Genomic DNA, 23,800 nt, shown 5'->3' with positions numbered 1-23,800 from the left:
AGCAAGTAGCAATAATCTTATGTAAAAATCCAACATGCTATTTGTACCCAAATCGATTGATGGATCGACTTGATGGATCGACGGTACAATCGACGGTACAATCAGCCTGCCCAAAGACAGTTTGAATATTGGCTGGTCCCTGCTGAACTGGGAATATTATTTATAGCCAGCTTAACTCCGTTTGTTGCTAGTCTGGGGATTTTGGAACACCTTTTCTTACTTATTTATAATGCTGGAGAGGTACTCTCAAACATACCCACTACCAACTTCTTGCTGCCGCTCACAAATAATAAGCCCAAAATTAAAAATGCTTTATCCATTTTTCAAGCGTGTCTTGGAAATCGAAATCAGCGAGAAAAGAAGCAGAAATGAAAATTCATCACACATGCTTCTAGCAGATCCCCATAAACATGTGAGGACATTTACAAACTTTAGCTGCAATTGATTACAGAGAAATATTGTTATGGTAACATATGTGGACTTTTTGACTAAAGCAGAATTGCACTGTTTGCTGGATAAAATTAGCAGTTCACTAATTGGCTTTTCTTGTTAGATGAAATTACTCATAAGCCATAAAGGAATATTGTAAATGGTAAGGGTTTCATATGAGCCACCTAGCAGGAACATTATAAAAAGAAAAAAAAAAAAGGAATCAACAGCTATCCTATACGGCAGCACAGATCCTGGCAGTTGATAGGACAGATTACTGAATGCTTACTTTGTTTTCCTGCACATGCCAATAATGATCCTGTTATTAAAACAGAATCTAACATAACATTTTTAAATGAAACACATACTTCTATTTATCTTTTTTTTAGGTGATATTAATGGCTGTAGCATAATTGTGTATAGCAATATGCTGCAATCTTTTCCTAATCGCTCTTCTTTAGTTTCATCACACTGCATGTCAGAACCAAATTTTCAAAGTACCATTTACTCCGGCAGTGATTTGCAAAGTCTGGCGGATATTACAATATTATTAGCGATTGTTTCCAAAAGCATAAGGAATTAAGATTTGCCCGTTCTTTGAAACAAACTTGAAGAAAGTAAGATAAATGAAAGCTTTCAGCTGAATATGCCCTTTCCCAGGTGATCAATTGCACTTGTCATGTGTTATTTTGGAGAATGTGCAACATTTAATAGATGAGGTATATCAAACTAACTACATTAGGAACATGCCAGCTGTCAATATGGCCTCCACCCAACAACATCTTTTGGGAAAGCAAAGATGTGAAATGTGGACAGAACACTATTAATCTGATAGAATGAGTGTAAGTCTTACCATCTGTTGCATATTTCCTAAATAATTTATTTTTGATAGAGTGACTTTTTTACTTCCTTTTTTATTGAACACTTTCCAACAAGGCATAAAATGATAAATACCTGAGAAGTCATTCTTGGTATTTCAAATAAAATGTAAAGTGCTGACGTAAAAACTATCTTACTCACTGATGTAGATAGACGCTTAGAGTTAAAAAAAAAAAAACACTAGAAGCTGTCAACAACAAAGCAAGAAAACACATTAGAAGTGTAAATATTGTTTAATTTATGTACAGTAAATGTTTACAGGTAATTGATTTCTCTGTTATCCTAACAAGTAAATCTTGTAGATAAATTAGAGATTGCAATTTTTTTTTTTTTTTATCCTATATACTATGCACTAAAGCTAGCTAATTATTATCAATTATCTATTGTCACAAACTCACAAAAGAAACCTTTCATGCTCAGAAACCTAATTCTAAGCTTCTCACACCCAGTGAAAAAATAAACAGTAAAAACTGAATAAGGAATGATGCAGCACTAAAAATAGAATACTACATTTAACATAAACAAATGCAAAATAATAAATCTCCTTCAGTAGTGACATAACAAACCCCAATGGAACGGACTAGCCCTGCACATCAGATTTCTGCTGTATTACACAGTACTCTGTGAGTTCAAGTTAGGGCAGTAGTTACAGGTTAAGGAGCTAAGATTCCTCTGTGTGTAGAGGGTAAGTCTGGCTCTGCACACTAGATAGTATTGCTACAGCTCTGCTTACTCAGTGAAGTTTGAATCTGCAACATTTGTTTTCTGGTACATCCACTGCAAAACATATTTCATGACATAGTTGGTAAGGACGAATATGGACACCAGTCCATCTAGATCTACCTGTGTTTGGTGTGTGTACATGTGTGTTTATGTTAATATAATTTCCCCTATCCCTGCATATTAGGTTTGCTAAGATGCCCATCTAAGAGTTTTTTAAACTATCAACACTTCCACTTGGAGTTCCCCATCCTCACTCATGCCTTATCTACATGGCAGCTCACTTATTCATAGAATGTTAGCAGATTGGTCTGGCAAGAACAACTTTTCATAAATCTGTGCTGATTACTACTAATGATGCTGTTATCATGTGCAAATTCTTGAAATTAGTCCCTTAACATCCCCTTCAATCGTTTACAAATTATGCATGTTATACTGACTGCCTGTAGTTTCCAGGTATATATTTTTGCCCTTTTTAAATATTGGTTCCACGTCTGCCTTTCTCCAATCAGCTGGTACCATTCAAGTCCTTAAGCTTTCCATAATAATTAGGAATAATGGTCTGGCTATTACCCTGCTAAATTGTTTGAGGACTCTCTGGTGTAAGCTAACTGGTCCTGGAGATATATTTGTGTTAACTTTTTCTAAGTCTGTTTCGGACACTGGCTTCTCTTGGCCACAAGGATATACATTTTGTGATGTGTTACTAACAATACAGTAATGGTTGGTCTACCGCTCCTTTTCCTTTGTAAAAACTGATGAGAAGAATGCATTTAGAACAGTTGCCTTCTCCTCATCATTTGCAACCACCTTACCCTGATCATCTTTTATGGGACCTATATGCTCTGACCTTCTTTTCTTACTGTTATTATATTTAAAAGAAATTGTGGGATTTATACTCTCCTCCGCTATATATCTCTCATAGTCTATTTTAGCTATCCTGATTGCGGTCTTACACTTCATATTGCAATCCATGTAGTGTTGGAACGCCAATAATGAACCCTCAGGCTTATATTTTTTAACCACTTACCGCATATCAACGTACTGGTACGTCGGCTGACTTTGCGGGGTTATACCGGGATGATGTCTCTAGCTAGAGGCATCATCCCGGTACCGTGGTCTGAAGCCGATGGTCGGCTTTCCGTCGGTAATGACTGATGCGGCTCGGGAGCCACTCGATCGTTACCCGGGTGAGCGGGAGGGGACGTCCCCCCCCCCCTCCCGCCGCCTTCCTTGGCTTTGCTCGGGCCTCCCGTCCCACCGGGAGCCCCGAGCACCCAGCCGGCACGTCCGCCGGCTGGATGGAGTCCCGATGAATGCCAGAAACGGCATCGATCGGGTCTCCGATGACTTAACCCGGAGGCGGCGTCCATGACGTCACTTCCGGGTTACTGTGCTGCAAAAGGCTCGCGCACAAAAAAAACGTATACGCAAGTTGAGCCGCGAATGAAATCGCTGTTCAAACCACACATGTGAGGTATCGCCGCGATCGCCAGAGCATGGGTAATAATTTAAAAAAAGAGCTACACTCTAACTCTAAACTGGAAATGGTTAAATAAATTTAAAGCGTCGCAGATTGAGATCTCTATTGACCGTAGTTTGTCGCCATCCCACGGGGGGGCGCAATTTTAAACCGTAACATGTTGGGTATCTATTTACTCGGCGTGACATCTTTCACAATATACAAAAAAAATGGGCTAACTTTACTGTTTAGTATTTTTTAAATGCAGTGAAATGTGATTTTTCAAATTTTTTCCAAAAAAATGGCGTTTTAAAGACCGCTGCGCAAATACCGCGTGACAAAAAATTTTGCAATGACCGACATTTTATTCTCCAGAGTCTTTGCTAAAAAAATATATATAATGTTTGGGGGTTCTAAGTATTTTTCTAGGAAAAAATACTGGCTTTAACTTGTAAACAAAAAGTGTCCGAAATAGGGCTGGGGCTTAAGTGGTTAAAGGCCATTTTTTTTTCTTTTTTTTTTTTACCTACTCACTTTAAAGTTTTACCACCCAGGTTTAATCTTAGCTCTCTTATATGTGTTGCCCATTGGAATACACTAGCTAATACCCTTTTTTAATATGTTCTTAAAGCACTCATATTTTTTTCTTAGTGTTTAATGTTTCTAGGATTTGATACCATTTAATATTTTGTAGTATGGAGTACAGTTTGGAAAAGTTGGCTCTCCTCCTTGCGCATCAGCAGCTCCAGTTCTTCCATTGTATTAGCTAGACTTCTAACACTCGTGTACATACCTTATAGCTTTGTATAGCGCATATTCATTTCTCTATAGATGTTCTATAATTGTGTCTTGCCAGCCTACTCACTTTTGGTTTCGGTATACTGGTTATACTACTATTAATGCCCCTTGTAGCACCTTGTTACTTTTTGGCCATCCACTATCCCAACAAAGCTGCACCCTCCCCATTTTGGTGCAGTTGATCCCTACTATAGAGCCAGTAACATCCCAAAAAGTCAGCCCAATTCTCCAGGATCCCAAAACCTCCTTTTTTGCACCAGTTCTTCAGCCACTTGTTAATTTCCCTAATCTACTGCTGCCTCACTGGTGTAGCTTGAGGTACAAGCAGTATTTCTGAGAATACCACCCTGAAGGTCTTTTTTTCAATATACAGTAGTTCCTAAGTCTCTGAAATTATTTTTTAGGATGTACTACTCATGTGCACCATGACAGCTCGCCTCCACTCCCGGCTCCTGACATTCGTTTCTTGCCATCGTTCACTTATGAGCTTATCATGGCAAAGTTTAAACAATACATGCCTGCTTAATCTCTTTCTGTATGCCACTTGGCTCATCCTCTAATGAAGTCACATGGGATGTGATGCAACACGTTAGGACAGAGTCTGAAGTGACGTCACTAGTTGGATGCTGAAAGGTGGACGTGGTCCTGATCTAGTGATTATATACCTGCTAGTACTATGCAAACAATTTTAAGTGCAATATTTTACCATTATTTTAATAATGGTACACACTATGTTGGCGCTTTGTGGTTTTGAATATCTGTAGTATAATATTGAAGAAGCACAAATTTAAGGGTTTAAGATGCACAAGTTTTGCTGCCTGTAAATCATATAGGCTATTCGTACAAAATTGTGCTGGTACATGGTGAACCAAAGGAATTTTGATCCGTGTATGGCTGGATTTAGATATTAGACCAGCAAATGATTCTCTGTTCCTTCAAAATGCTCAACCACTATATTCAGGGTCTCATTATTCATCAGAAAAGAAAGAAAATAATGTTTTGAATTATATGTAGGATGAATGTTTATTTTAACATTTTAAATATAATAACACATTGTACAACAGTAGCTCACTTACATGCTATAGATGAGACATTAAAATGTGAAAATAAACATTGTTTTTGAACATGCTACTTTTCAGCACAGCAATCATAAATCACTTGTAAGTTGTTATGTGATTATGGACATTTGTAATTACTGACATTTACCGTTCAGAGACTATGAATGTTAGGAAAATCAGAGGATATTTCATTCTGGTGTTTCAACCTTTTAAACATTTCAGATTAGCCTTATGGTTGTAAATCCAGGTTTCTGCATCCCAAAACGAATTTGTTGTGGATATCCATATGATCTATGTATTAATTCCCTTAGAATTTTGTAGCAATAGTTTTTTGACAATTATCTTCCTTGTTCCAAAAGGATTAGCTTACATCTGTGCCCATAATTTATGACAGTAGCATTATTATGCAGACATTTTAAAATGGTATATGCGTATGAACCGTTGCATACCATGTCAAGAAAAAAATTACACATATTCTGGTCACTGTGGTATATTTGGAAAATTATATTGATGGGGGGAATTTGCATTTCTAATCAATATAACATGGCCTGTTCTAATAACTAAAACATATGAAATTCAGGTAGAGCAGGAGTATATTTCTGAAAAACAGTCTTCAGTGATTCCATAGCAGCACTCTGTAAAAGAAGCATCTTAATACTTTCTGGCATACAGAGTTAAATCCTTGTGAATCTGTGGTATACATTGAGTAAATATAGTCGCAAATATAACTCACAAACAAAATACACACTTGATATGTTAAAGTAATATTTCAAGTAATAAAAGGTTTACATTCCTTATTATTATTATTATACAGGATTTATATAGCGCTGACAGTTTATGCAGTGCTTTACAACTTGAGGGTAGACAGTAAAAATACAATATACTTTAATACAGTAGGATTCAGATGGCCCTGCTCAATAGAGCTTACAATCTAAAAGGGAGGGTCAAGATATACAAGAGGTAATAGCTGCGGGGATGTGCTGATCGAGAACATAAATGTACAGTTGTTAGGTGGGGGCCAGATAGGCTTCTCTGAAGAGATGAGTTTTCAGGGATCGTCTGAAAGTGGACAAAGTAGGAGATAGGCGGACAGATTGGGGTAGAGCAATCCAGAGGAGAGAGGCTTGGGGAGAAGTCCCGGAGGCGAGCATGGGGTAAGGTGACAAGGGAGCTAGAGAGCAGGAGGTCTTGGAAGAAGCAAAGAGAATGATTTGGTTAGTATTTTGAGACCAGGTTAGTAATGTAGCTGGGGGCCAAGTTGTGGACGACTTTGTAAGTTATTGTTAGTATCTTGAATTTAATTTTTTGGTTAAGTGGCAGCAATGGAGGGATTTGCAGAGAGAGGTAGCAGATGCTTTGTAAGGTGGATAAACCTGGTGGCAGCGTTTATGATGGATTGATAGCCAATTTAGAGGTAAACCAATGAGGAGGGAGTTGCAGTTGTCGAGGCGAGAGATGACCGGGGAGTGGATTAGAAGCTTTGTGGTGACATTGGTTAGGAAGGGGGGTATCTTGAAGATGTTGCGGAGTTTGAGACAGTAAGCTTTGGACAGCGAATAAATGTGGGGCCGAAAGGAGAGTTCAGAGTCCAGGATTACACCTAGGACCATTGTGTGGGGGGACGGGTTGATAGTTCAGCCATTTATTTGACAGAGAAATCAGGGGAAGAGGCGCGTGGGGAGGACATTTTATGATCTAGGTTTTGGATAGGTTGAGTTTGAGGAAGTGATGATCCAGGCTGATATGTCTGCGTGAGAAAACAGATGGAGTGAGCAGGGGGGTGGAGGAATAGATTTGGGTGTCGTCAGTGTAAAGATGATATTGAAAACCATGGAAGGCAATCAACTGACCCAGGAAGGAAGTGTAGATTGAGAATAGGAGAGGTCCAAGAACAGAACCTTGGGGGACCCTGATGGGGAAATGAAGAGGAGAGGAGGGAGTAGAGCTGTAAATGACATTGAAGGTGTGGCGGGATAGGTAGGATGAGAACCAGCAAAGAGTACAGTCATAGAGACCAAAGGAGTGCCGTTTTTTTTGAGGAGAAGGGGGGGTGGTCCACTGTGTCAAAGGAATCAGAGAGGTCCAAGATAGGAAGTACAGAATCGTGTCCATTGGTTTTAGCTGTTAATAGGTTGTTTGTGAGTTTAAGGAGATCAGTTTCTGTGGAGTGTTGAGGGAAAAATCCAGACTTAAGGATCAAGACATTTGTAGACCAGTCTTTCAAGGAGTTTGGAGGAGAAGGGGAGTAAGGAGATGGGGTGTAGATTGCTAAAATTGGTTGGAGGGCTTTTTAAGGATAGGGGTGACTAGTGCATGTTTTAGAGAGTTGGGGAAGATGCCAGAAGAGAGGGAGAAGTTGAAAATGTGAGTTACAGAGTGTAGAATAGAGTCCGAGGAGGAGAGTAGGATTCAGGGAGCAGGTGTTTAGATGGGTGTTAAAAAAAAGTTTAGCAACCTCATTATTACTAGCAGGGTTGAATGAGGGAAGTAATGATTGTACCTGTGGACATAGGGTGTTGAGTAGGGGAGGTTTCTGTGCATTGGAGATCTCCTCACAAATTGTATCAATCTTATTTTTGAAGTGATTGCTGATCTCCTGGGCAGGGAGTGAGTCAGAGGGTGGAGGCAGTGGAAGACAGAGTAGATTGTTAAAGGTAAAAGGAGTTGATGGGGACTGGATGATAATGTGTTAAAGAGCGTGATAAAATAAGTCTGTTTGGCAGTGTGGAGACATGAATAGTATTTTAGGAAGGTAGATTTATATTGATTGAAGTCTTCCTGGGACTTAGTCTTACACCACAGATGATCAACATTGTGGCTACCTTTTCTGAGACTTCTGGTGTGGTCTGTTTGCCAGGGTTGTAGCGATCAGGGCCTAAATCTACGTTTAGTGAGGGGGCAAGCTTGTCTAGGGCGGATAACAGTGAGCTGTTGTAGACAAAAGTGGCTAGGTTGGGGCAGTACAGGGGTGAGATTTTGTCATAAAGGTGGTCAGTAGCAGAGTAGAGAAGAGAAGGGTTGAGGTGGCAAAGGTTTCTACGGGTAACTGTTAAGTGGTTAGAAGGAGAGGAGGTGGAAGACTGTGAGAGTGTGAAACTAATAAGGTGGTGATCAGAGAGTGGGAGAGGATTGTTGGAGAGTTTGCACGGAGTGCACAGATAGGGGAAGATAAGGTCAAGGATGTTGTAGTTGGAGTGAGTAGAAGCCTAAATCTATTGTTTGAGGTCAAGAGATGAGGTTAGACTGGGAAGTTTAGATGCAGTAGTAGTATTAGCATTAACAGGGATGTTGACATCACCGAGAATTATTGTGGGGATTTCAGAAGAGAGAAAGTAGGGTAACCAGGCAGAAAAGTAATCTAGGAAGGTTGATACTGGTCCAGAGGGCCAGTAGATGACAACACTTCTTAGAGAAACAGGAGGAAATAAACTAATACAGTGTGCCTCAAAATAGGAGAGTGTCAGAGAGGGAGGTGGGTAAAGTACCTGATAGGTGTTGCATGGGGTTAGAAGGATTTCCATTCCATTCCATTCCATTTTATTTTATTTTATTCCACTCCACTCCACTCCACTCCACTCCACTCCACTCCACTCCGTCTGGGGGAGTAAGACCAGAGAAGGCCACCATGGGAGAGGGAAGCAGGAGAAGTAGTGTTGGATTCATGAAGCCAGGTTTCACTAATGGCAAGTAGGTTAAAGGAATTTGTGATAAAGAGGTTGTGGAGGGTGGTGAGTTTGATACAGACAGAGTGGGCATTCCAGAGGGCACAGAAGAAGGCTGATTTTTGGAAGAAGAGGAAGAGAGACTAAGTTCTGTGGGTTGATTTCTGTGGGTTTCCTTGTGGTTAATTTGCTAATAAAAAAAGTTACTTCATAAAAGGAATTGTTCATTAGAATAAGTAAGGCAAATCCGAATAGTCAATAATGTGTAAGGAAAATGATTGCTTACACATGATGAGATGATTGAAGAGAACACAAACTTACATCTTATATACTAAACTATGTGAACATTCACTTTTCTACCATGAACTTATATTTGAATGTAATCCCTTCTATCACCTGAACTGATCCTATTCCCTCATTACCTATTTTTTTTTTTTTTTTTTTAGTAAATCCACCTTACTGATTTATAAAATTGTGCTAAAAATGATACCTAATAGCTATCCAAACAAAAGAACATACTGTGACAGGAAGTCAGCTAAATCTGGGAATGTAGTCACAGGAAGGAGATACATTTCCAATCTGATTTAGAAAGTCCATTAATTAATTTAGGGTGTTGGCTACAGAGCTAGCCAGCAGGAAGTTGAAAGGCCTTCACCTGTTCAGAATGAGGGAGTTAAGGCTCTATAATTTGTTCAGAGAAATTCCTATTGTTTGCTGCCTCCAGAAGCTGTGTCCTGAAGCCATGTGGGCTGGGAGCAGGAGGACAGTCAGCGTGTGCCTCCCGACAGGATGTGTGGTCCTGGGAGAAGACCCCCCGGAGTGATGTGTGCCCGGGACGGTAACCAAGGGTGAATACGTCTCAAAGGTGAGAAGACGAACTGTTGATGTGAAAGAAACAAAAGGACTGTGTTGCCCTGTGAAGCTATTATAAAAGGACTATTGAGTGTCCGCTGTAAGGACAAGGAAGTCTGCCCGACGGTAGGTTGGAGACAGACACTTAGGCAGGTTCCAGTTGTGAGAAGGTAGCCGCCCACAGAGGCAAGGATTTATTTTGTTTTATTTTATTTTGGATGTTTTGCTGCATACAGCCTGGTGAAGAAAGTACCATTTAATAAACCACACTGTTTGTTTGCAAGCACTTGTCGGCTACCTCTCTGGGAAAACGCACCCCCCAAGGGGTCATCCACACCCGCCACCGAGCTAATCCCTTACATATGGTGGAGGTATGCAGTGGGCATAAGCAGAGATCCCTGCAAGGAAGTGCAAATGTTTGATGAACTTTATCTGGTGCATGAGATTGCACAATCTATGTGTGCAGGAGAGAAGATCCTGACAGAAAAAAAAAAAGTGTTTTAAAGAGACAGCGGTCTCAAAATTATTTGATGAACTTTGTTGTGTCTGGTGCAAGTGACTGCACAAACTGTGTGTGCAGGAAAAAGAGATCTTGCAAGAGAGAGAGAAAAACTACATGTGTTAAAGAGACAGTGGTCTGAAAAATTTTTGCTGGACTGTGAAAAATTTGTTTGTGGAGTTATTGAAGATGGGGCGTTCAAAACGCCTGAAGAATGCAAAGATAGATGAAATGAGAGACCGGATTCTATGGATGGAGGGGATGTTGCCGTCTGAACCAGCCCCATCCATGCCTAAAGAGAGTCTACTAAAGAGGAAGGTTGTTGTCCCTAGCAACACTGATGAAACCGCTATGGAGACGCAGTGTGCTCAGATGAAAAGTAAACTCAAAATGGAGGAGATGTTGAAACATCTGATTATATCAAATGCAGCTCAACAGCAAGCAAATGCAGCTCAACAGCAGGCAAATGCGGATTTTCAGCAGAGCTTTGCAGCTCAACAAAAGGCTCATCAAGAGAGCATGGCAGGCTGGAAACAGAGACGCCAGCAGCCAATGGAGGCCATCGGTTTGGAGGAAACCGAGTATGTGTGCAGGGCTGAGTTGGATGCCTTGCAACGGAAAATGGAAGAAAAGGAACAAGCCTTGGAATTGCTTAAAATGGAGCATAGAAACTTGCAGAAAATGAATGAACTACTCAAGTCTCATGTGTTACAGTGGGAAGAATCCACTGCTCTTCTTTTGGTCGAGTTGCAAAAACGCAGAGAGACTATAATGGAGAAAGATACCATCCTCATGGAAAAGGAAAGTGAAATTCAGACTTTGCAGAAGCAAAGTATGGCTGATATGTTGGAGTTGCGTAATCAGCTGGAAAAAAGTCTTCAGTCTTTGGGAGCTACAAAAATAGACCTGCAGGAGTCGCAGGAACAGAATGTCGCTCTGAAAACGACATTGTCTCTCAGCGACAACGAGAAAAGTGAAAGAGAGGCTAAATTACTGAGTACTGTGTATGAGCTCACTACTTTGAGCAATGTGGTAAATGAATGGCGTGCGGACTGTGAAAGTTGGAAAGGGGAAGCCCAACGTGTCCAGCAGCAGTTAAAGGAGAAAGAAGCCTGTGTGGCAGAATTACATTCTTATTCCCAGATGCTAGCCAATGAGGTGAAGGCTCTTTTGCAGGGAAAAGGAGATTGTGAACATAAGAGGGAAAAAGTAGAGGCACAGCTTCTGGAATCGCAAGTCAAGGTGTCAGAAGGTGACCGATTGTGTGCTAAGCTGTCAGAGAAGGCAAACCGACTGCAGGTTGAGTTGGACAATGTTACAAATCAGCTTTCTCAAGCAGACAGCAAATCTAGAGAAATTGCGGAAGATTTTTCTATCTTGGAATCGCAGCTGCAAGACACGCAGGAACTCTTACAGGAAGAGAGGTGTCAAAGGCTGAGTTTTAGCACAAAGCTCAAACAAATGGAAGATGAGAAAAATGGCTTCCTGGAACAATTAAAAGAGGAGGCGGAAGCAAAGAAAAACCTATCAGAGCAAGTCGCAACATTGCAAGCTCAGATAGCGGATATGAAAAAACGCATGGAAGAAAGCGTTGGTTCATTACAGTGTGTTGAAGATGTGAAAAAGAAGTTTGATCAGATGCTTGGTGAAGAGAAGACTGTGTCTGCAAAATATGCAGAAGAACGCGCACGTGCAGAAACGGAGGTGCGTGATAACGAGAGCAAAGCCCTGTTCTTGGCTCGCTCTTTGGAGGAAGCTCTAGAGTGTAAGGCTGAACTAGAAAGTGTTAAACAGCTGCGTACAGAAATGGAAGAATTGGTCAGCTCCAAGGATGATGTTGTGAAAAGCGTTCAGGAGCTAGAAAAGTCTAAGCGAGCCTTAGAACAGCAAGTAGAAGAGATGAAGATTCCGTTGCAGGAACTGGAAGAGGAATTCCAGGCAACAGAGGATCTGTCCCAAAGAGGGGATAGTGTGCCTGATGCAGTTTTTAAAAGGATCAGTGTTTTGGGGTCTGTCCTGAGTGAGCCTCAGAAATGTGACGACATGTGGCTTGAATCACCCCTTTGGAATAAACCGTTCCTTCAAAAACTTCAAGCATTGGAAAATGTATCATTAGAACTTCAGCAAACAAAGGAGCTGAGTAAGAAATGTGGTGATTTCTCAGTTCAGGCTGAAAACCTAGTGGAGAAAACTAAGGCTGTTGGTGAAAACGTGAAGCAAATGAATAAGTGCCTTTCAGGGAGTGTTTCCAAAATGGAACTGGTGAAAGACGGGTGGCAGAAGTTTGATCGTGATCTTGAGATGCATTCCATGTGGAATTCAGATAGAGAAAAAGAACTAGGTGACCTTGAGCGGTCAAATAGTTCAGCAGAAAGTGCATTGAAGAAACCTGTAAAAGAATGTGTTGCAGTTCCATGCTTCTTCACTGATGCAGAGAGGAGGTCTATAATGGATACCACCCAGATCGCTGGGTTCAACTGTGTTGTTGCCTTTGACCCCTATGTTGGTGGAAGGAAAGTTGATGATGTTCTGGTTGGCTACTTCTGTGAAGAGTTTGGCAAGAAATATAAACTGAATATCAAATCAAGTAGTAGGCCTTTACTGCGACTCGCTCAGGAGGGCGAAAAGTTTAAGAAGTTGATGAGTGCAAATGCTTCAGATCTGCCTATGAATATGAAATGTTTGAATGATATTGATATCTCTGGGAAAAGGAACAGGGGTCACTTTGAAGAAATGTGTGACAGCCTGTTGTCTCAATTGGAAAATCCTCTGCACAGCATCTTAGAGCAAGCAAAGCTCAAGAAGGAAGATCATTCCCTTTTACAACAAAAAGTCAATGATTGTGTACAGCTGTATGGAGAGGCAACTCAAGTCACAGAGGGATGTCAAGAGTCCCTACTTGGAACAAAGCTTAGTGAAGCAAAGGTTCTCAAAGTTTTGTGGAAAACATTTATGGATTGCAGAGAGAGGCGTCTTAAGAATGTTGAAGACATTAAGACTAGCCCAATTGAGTTGCCTATGGATCACGGTCCTCCATGGTGGATTGGACAGACGGTTATGAGGGACAAGCTGTCTGACATTTATGAGAAAGCTGTCAATGAAGATGACAGAAACGAGAAGGAGCGAAATGATGCCAAAAATGCAGTTGAAGAATGTGTATATGAGATGAGAGACAAACTGTGTGGCATTTATGAGAAATCCGTCAATGAAGATGACAAAACAGTTTCATCCGGAAGCTTGAGGATAATAGGAGGCTTATCAGTGAGTCAGCAGTGCTTGACACATGCGTGCCTGGAAATCTGTGTCCCAACCCTAGGGTTGAAACAAGAGGGGGGGGTATGTGACAGGAAGTCAGCTAAATCTGGGAATGTAGTCACAGGAAGGAGATACATTTCCAATCTGATTTAGAAAGTCCATTAATTAATTTAGGGTGTTGGCTACAGAGCTAGCCAGCAGGAAGTTGAAAGGCCTTCACCTGTTCAGAATGAGGGAGTTAAGGCTCTATAATTTGTTCAGAGAAATTCCTATTGTTTGCTGCCTCCAGAAGCTGTGTCCTGAAGCCATGTGGGCTGGGAGCAGGAGGACAGTCAGCGTGTGCCTCCCGACAGGATGTGTGGTCCTGGGAGAAGACCCCCCGGAGTGATGTGTGCCCGGGACGGTAACCAAGGGTGAATACGTCTCAAAGGTGAGAAGACGAACTGTTGATGTGAAAGAAACAAAAGGACTGTGTTGCCCTGTGAAGCTATTATAAAAGGACTATTGAGTGTCCGCTGTAAGGACAAGGAAGTCTGCCCGACGGTAGGTTGGAGACAGACACTTAGGCAGGTTCCAGTTGTGAGAAGGTAGCCGCCCACAGAGGCAAGGATTTATTTTGTTTTATTTTATTTTGGATGTTTTGCTGCATACAGCCTGGTGAAGAAAGTACCATTTAATAAACCACACTGTTTGTTTGCAAGCACTTGTCGGCTACCTCTCTGGGAAAACGCACCCCCCAAGGGGTCATCCACACCCGCCACCGAGCTAATCCCTTACAATACTTTGATTGGAGTTTGGCCTTAGTGCCATTGTATTATAAGTTGTGTTTGTTTTGCTCATAACTGCCATCTTAGAACGTGTTAAATTGAACTCTGTCATGTCTGCAATATAAGATTTCAACCAATTTTATGCCAATTAAGGTATAACGACTTTTGTGTCTGTGCTCTGCTGCAGGTCTAATTTTAGTAAAATCATAAAACTATCACTATTAGTTTAATGGCATTTCTTCCCTATTCATTTCTCAATCAATGGAAAAATAAGTTATGCTCCTTCAAAGACCATCATTGAATTACTATTGAATAATTTCCTTTTAGATGATCTGAAAATATGACTTTGTTTTACCTTGTCAAAACAAAAGCATTATTTAAGATTTCCTAAATTCTCCTAAATGTCTTTCTTTTCCTACCAATAAAGATGGTGCATCATTGAATATATCCTAATGATTCCCTCTGCAGCTCAACCAGAAACCAAACCTTCTTAATATTCTATCCTTATTATTCTCATTTTCTATAATTTAACAACTTCTCATATTATTCTTAATGGAAAAGTCATGCAATATTGAGCAGTAACTGCTGTTAATTTCCCGCTGTATATCATTTGCATTTTCTCATTGCTTGTGGAGACTAATTAACATGCTCTAATTATCATACTGATTGTCTGCTTTAGCTTATGAGAATATAGGCATCTCAACCCTCCTTGATCTTACAATGGAATAATTTATTGTTTTCAATAAAAGCATTTGGATAAAATCGGTATTACATTTTTCCACTGAAATGTGTGCTATCTATCAGCACTAGAGCTGTTAAGTGATTCAATTCAAAAAAGTAATGAATGTTTTTACAAATCTAATATATACCAGCTAATTCCTTTAGTGGTAAGAGGATGTTTGCTTTAGTAAGCAGAAATTATATTACATTGCACTGTCATTACAATAGAAACCAGTTGTTTGCTTTTAAGTCTTTGGGGGTCCTTTTCTAAAGTAATGTGAAAGAAAATGAAAGAAATGAACTTGTGTTCACTTCAAGCATCCAGTAATGTGAAGGACAAATGTATGTAATAGATAGTTCTGCTAACTATATTTGAATGCTTAAAACAAATTCACTTCACGTCCTCTTACTTAAGTAAATCTTTGCTTTTGTTTAATGTACACATACATATGGATATATAAATTAAAACAATGCTAATTAATAAATATACTGCACTTGTCATTGGATAACTGAAAAAACAACCATCTAATATAATAATAAACTATAAGACTAATAGGAGTTTAGGTAGTGTGTACAATTGCAGGGGATAAAAAAAAAACATTTTATTTACATTTTTACGTGATAAACGCACATTTGTCAAATCCTCCCCTTATAAAAAATGGGAATCTGAACTAGGCATGGTTTTCAGCGAAGCACAATGGCGTAAAGCTATGACCTCTGTTTATACGACATCTAAATGTGTGAATCATTGGGAATTGTTCCAGAAAATAGTACTGCGATGGTATATAACTCCCTATAGCAGTGGTTCTCAAATCCGGTCCTCGGGACCCACTAACAGGCCAGATTTTAAGTATTACCTTGGGGGATGCAGACTAGAATACTGCAATCACTGAGAGGCAAATGAGATCACCTGTGATGTAATTTAGTTATCTTGCAAACCTGGCCTGTTGGTGGGTCCCGAGGACCGGATTTGAGAACCACTGCCCTATAGGATCTCTAAGTTCAGCAAGACGCATTCTCCCTTGTACTGGCGGGGGTGTGGGTCGGTCAGCCATATTTTGCATGTTATGTGGTCTAGTAAAAATCTGACAAGCTTTTGGAACTCACTGTTTCTCTTGATTTCTGGTGTCACAGGCGTGCTGACCCCACCTTCTCCAGCCTTGGCTATACTTGAAAAGTTTCCCCCAGAAGCCTCTAGGCTAGTGACGCATATTCTGCTGGCTGCAAGAAGTCTTATTACTAGACACTTAAAGTCGAACTTAGCACCCAATGCTTCAGAAGTGATTGGCATGGTCAAGGTGAATTCAGCCTATGAAAAATTGTTGGCCCACAAACATGGACAGGGACGGGCATATGATAGATATTGGAATCTCTGGCATAAGTGGATATCTAAAATACATTGATTTTGATATATGTTCTGATCATCTCAATAATAGCACCAACCTCTTTTCCCTCCCCTGCCACCTTCTTTCTTTATACCCCAGTTTTGGTTATGTTATGTTGGACAATTCACCACATGATTGTCTCATGCATTCTAAGTCTCCCTCCACTGTTTGGAGCTTTGTTTATTGTACGCTTTTTGTACTGCGTTGTACACTGTAACCTTTGTTTGTCTTCAAAAATTTTGTTTTCAATAAAAACGAATTGCATAGAAAAAAAAAGAAAAAAAAAACATTTTATTTGACTCGCCAGAGCTTTTTTGTTTTCATGATTAGTAACAATGGTGCCTAACCACTATTCGAAGGACACTGTAGTGTTTATTCCAAGCTACACATAAATGCAGAGTGTGCAGTGGAGCCTATAGGGGTAGATTTACTAAAGGCACATAATCTGTGCACCTTGCAAATGCAGTTTCACTAATCCTCCTGAGAGTTTAGTAAATAAGGCAAAGCTCTGCTGATTTCTATCATCCAAATATGTGCAAGCATTTTATTTTCTTGCAACTGATTGGATATTCTTTACAATGTGAAGCTTTGCCCCTTACACATTTACTAAGTAAAATGAGTGTAACTGCAGTTGCAGTGTGGAATTGCAAAATCGAGTTGCCTTTAGTAAATCTACCTCACCATGTCCTTCAAACTGTGCTCTATGTGGACAAGAGCTTAGTCAAATTATTTAGAATAAGCCCTCCTCCCTCCATTTTCTTACCCAGCTATTTGAATGAATGGAGCTTTGCTTCCTACAGAATCCTGAAGGGAGAGGAGAGAAAAAACACAGATTCATAAAGCACACTGCTGTGCTTTATAAATGCGCTCAAAGATTTTTTTGAAAAGTATGACTATTGTAAGGCCATACTGCTTTATAAATAGGCCCATTAGATATGGTTATAATTTGAGGCAGATGCTACCAATAAATTTACTTGGTGAGCATGCAATTCATTACATGGGAGGAGGATTCTAGAGGAGGAGCTTGACGTTGTTCACTTTGGAATTCAGAGTTGGCAAAATTCTTTATGCCAGGCACATTTTCTCTTCATTTCAATGACTTCAAAATATTGCCAATGCCATTAAAATGAAACTGCACTGCATCTGAGCACCACAAACCAAAAATGCAGTTAAATGTATTTTTAGAATTCAAAGTAAACTCACCACCCATCCATGTCTCCATACTTTTATTTTTGAAAAATAACTTTGAAAGCCCCTGGCCTTTCTAGCTCTGGCCATCTTGACTAAGGGTGGTTGAATCATGTAACAGTTACCTCCTGGAATCCATATGCCCTTAGTTTAGGCATGCAGACAGAAGGATATCCTTATGTGTAAAAACCCCTCCTTCCATCCTCCCCATATGAAAACTCCTGGGATGTATGATGTAATTTGCCTAGGCCTGGAAACCAGAAAGTAACTAAAAAATTTTAAAAACAAAAAAATAAAAATAAACAAATATGATATACTTCCTATCTATTTGTTAATGCAATCAGCATAAGTTTAAAAATATTCATGGTGGTACTCCAAAATATGCTGTGCACTCATGTTTCTGTTCTTTTATGTTCCTTAGTTCTTATGTTCTTCTGTTCTTTTGTTCTAAACAAGTTAGGCTATCTGCCGACCTTATATTGCTCACATTCTCCTCTGCTAATGTTTTGAATGATTATTCTGTAACCGCTTATGGAATTACCTACTGAATGATCTTAAATGTTTGCGCTCCTACGCGAGTACTATTCTACTTGTTTTTGTTATGAAACCCCTAATAAAAATCTATTGAAACTAAAAATAGTCATGGACATACTCTTTAAATCCAGAAATGAAAGGGTAATAAGACACCCTTACCTTTGGGCAGGTTTGGAAGATTCCCCAGTGGCTCAGTGAGCTAGCCTTTAAACTTATTAGGGCAGAATCTTAGGCTTAATGTGTAAAAGAAAATTGGGCACCAGCCATTTTAGTATATATAAAGGCTAACTATGTCATTTACACCATGTTACATTGTATCCAGAGTTTAAAATGTAACATGGTGCCAAATGAAACCTGACAACCCCCCACCCCAGAATGCCCCCTGTGAGAGCAGCCTCTGTTGCTTTTGAATGAGTGAACTACAAGTCCCTTCTGCCACCTTATTTTTTTGAGGTGGACTTAGCCTTTAAAGAGTTTATTTAGCTCAGTAAACTCCAAAGACAGGGATGGTGCACAAGATACCCAAAAACAGGCAGAAATGCAGCTCCACATATTTCTTCTAGGAAAGTAGTTGTATGTAGGAATTCAGGCTCTATACATTAATCACTAGCACCTTAGTGGGTAAGCAGTGAAAACACAGACATTAAAAAAGTAAGTCACCTACAGCTATAAAGAGTGGACACCTGCAGCATGTGCCCATGCTATGCTCTGCGTTAATGCCGGGCCGTTATGATAGGTCAAAGTTTTGACACATCCTGCTTGGCTTTTTAACAGATTTCTTATTGTTCTGTTAAGTTGCCACCTTTATATTATTTGGCACATTATACATAAAAGCCCATGCAACACTGCCTGAATGCTGAGAATCATTGTATACACTGTAGGCAAAATAATGTACTGCCCTGTTTTTTTTAATTTTTTTAAGAGAAAATACATTACATTTTTAATTGGCAGATATTTTTAATTATCAGTACAGGCGGTCCCCAGGTTACAAACAAGATAGGGACTGTAGGTTTGTTCTTAAGTCTAATTTGTTTGTAAGTCAGAACAGGTACATTTTTTAAGTGTAGCCCCAGCCAAAATAATATTTTTTAATTTTTTTGGATAGCATAGAGAAGGGTTAGAACCCCTGTACCATTTGTTTTGCTGTTTGTACCCCTGTTCATAAGATTTCACCTCACTTTCTGTCCCTATGATAACTGAGTTTTGAAAAATTTGGGTTGTTGTGGAAACAAGGTTTGGTTATAAAGCTTCATTGGAGACACCTTTTTTTCCCATGATAACTCCTACAGGAGTGAATTTCCCTTCCCAGGGGTAGATTTCTCCTAACTTTCTGTTGTCTCCCTCCATTTGTAAGTAGGAGTCATTTGTAAGTCGGATGTTTGTAACCCGGGGACCACCTGTACAGTGATTTCCATTTTATTTAATGAATGGAGAAAAACATTATTCAGTCACACTACATAACAAAGCATGAGATAAGATATTAACCACGCAAAAAAATGCATTGCTTTTATAGGTTTGACAACTTATAGATTTTTTACTGTGAGAACGCGCAGTAAAGAAAAACAATTGTTAAGCAGAATTAATAAATATGGCTGTCATCATGCAAATATATAATTTGCAAACTATTTACAAGAACAAGGTTTTTAAACATTGCCACTTAATGATATGGTCACATACATAATGCTGAATTTTTTTTACATGGGTAGCTAAAATGCACTGAAAAGCATATTCTACTGTATTGAAAGGCACTTCAGAAATCATTTTTGGGTGACTAGTGTGTCCTTTAACCTTTTCGCTGCAAGGCCCTGTGCTCCACTTTTAAACTCAGATGGCCAGACCATTTTTCCTGTTTTTCCATTGTTTATTTCTATTTTTCTCTTACAGCTTTCAGAGTTTGTGAAAGACCACCAAAGCCATACATTTTCTCAAAGCAGATGACCTGGAAAATAAAAAAAATGTGCTACTGATATTTTAGGCTATGCAGTAGTTGCGCAAAACATTAAAAATACAGTAAAATAATTATTAGTGGACACAAACACAACAAAACTTACAAAATTCCTGCTAAATTCCTACTAAGGCCTTATTCACCTGAGATTTACTATAGTGTATGCCCATGGAGGGTCGTGTTTACCCACATGGGAATGCCCAGGTTTTCCATGCATCCCCATACAGCCAGTCCCATTCATGTTAATTGGGATGCAGCAGCTTCATGGGCACAGCTTCTGCTCCCAATCTGACACCTGTGTGGGTATGTGTGCATGGCTCAGAACACAGGCAGTGTGAGCTCAGGGACATGCACCCAGACCAACACGGATATCAAATTAGGAGCAGCGGCTGTGTTCATGCAGTTGCTACATCCCAATTGACATCATGGAACACCTGTGAATTCACGTATGGGTAAACACAGCCCTCAGGATATGCTGTAGTATGCCCTGTGTGAATGAAGCTTTACAATGATTTTTTAAATCTTTTTTACTTTTTTGGGGGGTAGGAGTAGGGGGGGCGGGCTTTGGTAAACTACCAGAGGTCTAAATAGACCCGTGCTGTCTCTTTTTTAAGACAGAGAAAGATACTGAAGAGAGACCCTTTCTCTGCTGCTTCAGCTGCACTATACATGAATGAATCAAGACTCCTATTCATACGCAAACTGGTGCATAGTAAACACTGTTTGCTATGCTTCAGTAATAAATGAAGACGGGATAATTGGTCCTGATCACTCACAGTGTCCATTCAAGGAAAGGAAGAGGGCTGGTAAACACATCATTACCACCCCCCCCCCCACCACTTTCTATCTATTCTGACAGCTTCCTCATGTGCCCCAACAGCAGCTGCAACTGGCGGTAAAGGAAAGAGGGGAAGTCAGCCAGCAGCAATGCATGGAGGGGGAGCCTTGAATTGGGTGGGGGAAGGTCTACTGCAGGGGGGGGGGGGTCAGAACAGCCCCGGGGAATGGATTTGTTAATTTTATTTTGTTGTGGCTCTTTTGTAGCACCTAAAACTAGTGGGAGAGCAGAGGAGGGAAGCTGGCAGCCACAATGAATCTATCCCAGTAGGATCAGTGCTAGGGGGATGGAGGATCAGTACTGTGGGGATTTTTGCAGTGGGGAAGGGGGGAATTAGAGTGGTAGGGAGTGGTATTTTAGCTATGGCAGGGTATGTGAAAGTGGGTGGAGAAATGGCAGAAGCGGCAGGAGTTCCAGGAGGGGGGGGTGACATTTTAGTTTTAGGTTAATAGCTCTGATGAGCAGTTTGTCAGCTGCTCATCAGAGCTATTGGTTTGTTCAGCAGTGTCTGCTGAACAGTTTTGCTATAAGCTCATGATCACTTGAGAAATGCAGGTCCGTACAGCGTACAGACCTGGACAGCTGGAAGCAGTGCTGTAGGTCTGTACATTGTATGAACCAGGCAGCGAAAGGGTCAATAGTTGAAATGAGAGCTGTCTTGGGATGGTTCACATCACAGACACAGTGTAAAAAGCCAATCTGAGCAGATCTGTACCTTGAACTGTTAACATTGGAGAACCTACCCTTTCACTTCCAATGGAGGAAGGGGGGAGAAGAAGACACTAATAAATAAAGGAATCATGCATTAGTTTCAGATCAGTAGCTTTGATCTGATTGTTTTGTCATACGATAAAATCATCTGTATGATGAAACACGTAGGGAAGAGTGACGTGCTGACTTCATCGCTGTCCACAAGTCCCTCCCAGGAGGATGGGCTAATTGCTGATCTTCTGGCCGCCAAACTTACTAAAGGGGAATTTTAACTTCCGTTGATGTAAGTGCAATTTTTGAGCTTTGACAATAAAAGTTTTAAGAATTTTACACTATGTGGAGCCTTCTGTATTTTGGGTTTACTTATCATACCACTCTCTGGATGGTTAGTCGGATGCTGTGAGAGGACCCTCTGATGATACCAAAGGTCCAGGCTGGGTGTATAGCTGACAAGTGTCACTGACCTTCCGCGATAAGAGGTCTCAGTGAGCTGGTAAGCGAGCATCTTTATCTGTGCTGGTGGTGGTGCTTTCAGAGGTCACACATTTTAGGTGGTGGATGGTGGCAAGGATTAAGAAATTCTTCAATATCCTCATCTATTTCTGGACTATTTTAATGTCACTGATAGTATAATCATTTAAACAGCACAACTCTGTAATTGTTTACATTGATTTAAGTGTAAAATATTTCTTTGTTACATTTACTATAAACTGGTTGGATGTTTTCAATTACATAGATCATTCTGAAATCATAAAATTAAATATTTTTTGCTTAAAATTATACTAAAGGCTTTTTTTTTTTTAAACTAACAAACATGTTATACTTAGAGTGCCTTGCAAAAGTATTCGGCCCCCTTGAACTTTGCGACCTTTTGCCACATTTCAGGCTTCAAACAAAAAGATATAAAACTGTAATTTTTTTTGAAGAATCAACAAGTGGGACACAATCATGAAGTGGAACGAAATTTATTGGATATTTCAAACTTTGTTAACAAATAAAAAACTGACAAATTGGGCGTGCAAAATTATTCAGCCCCTTTACTTTCAGTGCAGCAAACTTTCTCCAGAAGTTCAGTGAGGATCTCTGAATGATCCAGTGTTGACCTAAATGACTAATGATGATAAATAGAATCCACCTGTGTGTAATCAGGTCTCCTTATAAATGCACCTGCACTGTGATAGTCTCAGAGGTCCGTTTAAAGTGCAGAGAGCATCATGAAGAACAAGGAACACACCAGGCAGGTCCGAGATACTGTTGTGGAGAAGTTTAAAGCCGGATTTGGATACAAAAAGATTTCCCAAGCTTTAAACATCCCAAGGAACTCTGTGCAAGCGAAAATATTGAAATGGAAGGAGTATCAGACCACTGCAAATCTATGAAGACCTGGCCGTCCCTCTAAACTTTCAGCTCATACAAGTAGAAGACTGATCAGAGATGCAGCCAAGAGGCCCATGATCACTCTGGATGAACTGCAGAGATCTACAGCTGAGGTGGGAGACTCTGTCCATAGGACAACAATCAGTCGTATACTGCACAAATCTGGCCTTTATGGAAGAGTGGCAAGAAGAAAGCCATTTCTTAAAGATATCCATAAAAAGTGTCATTTAAAGTTTGCCACAAGCCACCTGAGAGACACACCAAACATGTGGAAGAAGGTGCTCTGGTCAGATGAAACCAAAATCAAACTTTTTGGCAACAATGCAAAACATTATGTTTGGTGTAAAAGCAACACAGCTCATCACCCTGAACACATCATGCCCACTGTCAAACATGGTGGTGGCAGCATCATGGTTTGGGCCTGCTTTTCTTCAGCAGGGACAGGGAAGATGGTTAAAATTGATGGGAAGATGGATGGAGCCAAATACAGCACCATTCTGGAAGAAAACCTGATGGAGTCTGCAAAAGACCTGAGACTGGGACGGAGATTTGTCTTCCAACAAGACAATGATCCAAAACATAAAGCAATATCTACAATGGAATGGCTCACAAATAAAGATATCCAGGTGTTAGAATGGCCAAGTCAAAGTCCAGACCTGAATCCAATCGAGAATCTGTGGAAAGAACTGAAAACTGCTGTTCACAAATGCTCTCCATCCAA

This window comes from Pelophylax lessonae, assembly GCF_965119305.1.
Source record: "Pelophylax lessonae genome assembly, chromosome: 3".
Lineage (NCBI taxonomy): Eukaryota > Metazoa > Chordata > Amphibia > Anura > Ranidae > Pelophylax > Pelophylax lessonae.
This window is presented reverse-complemented; position numbering follows the sequence as displayed.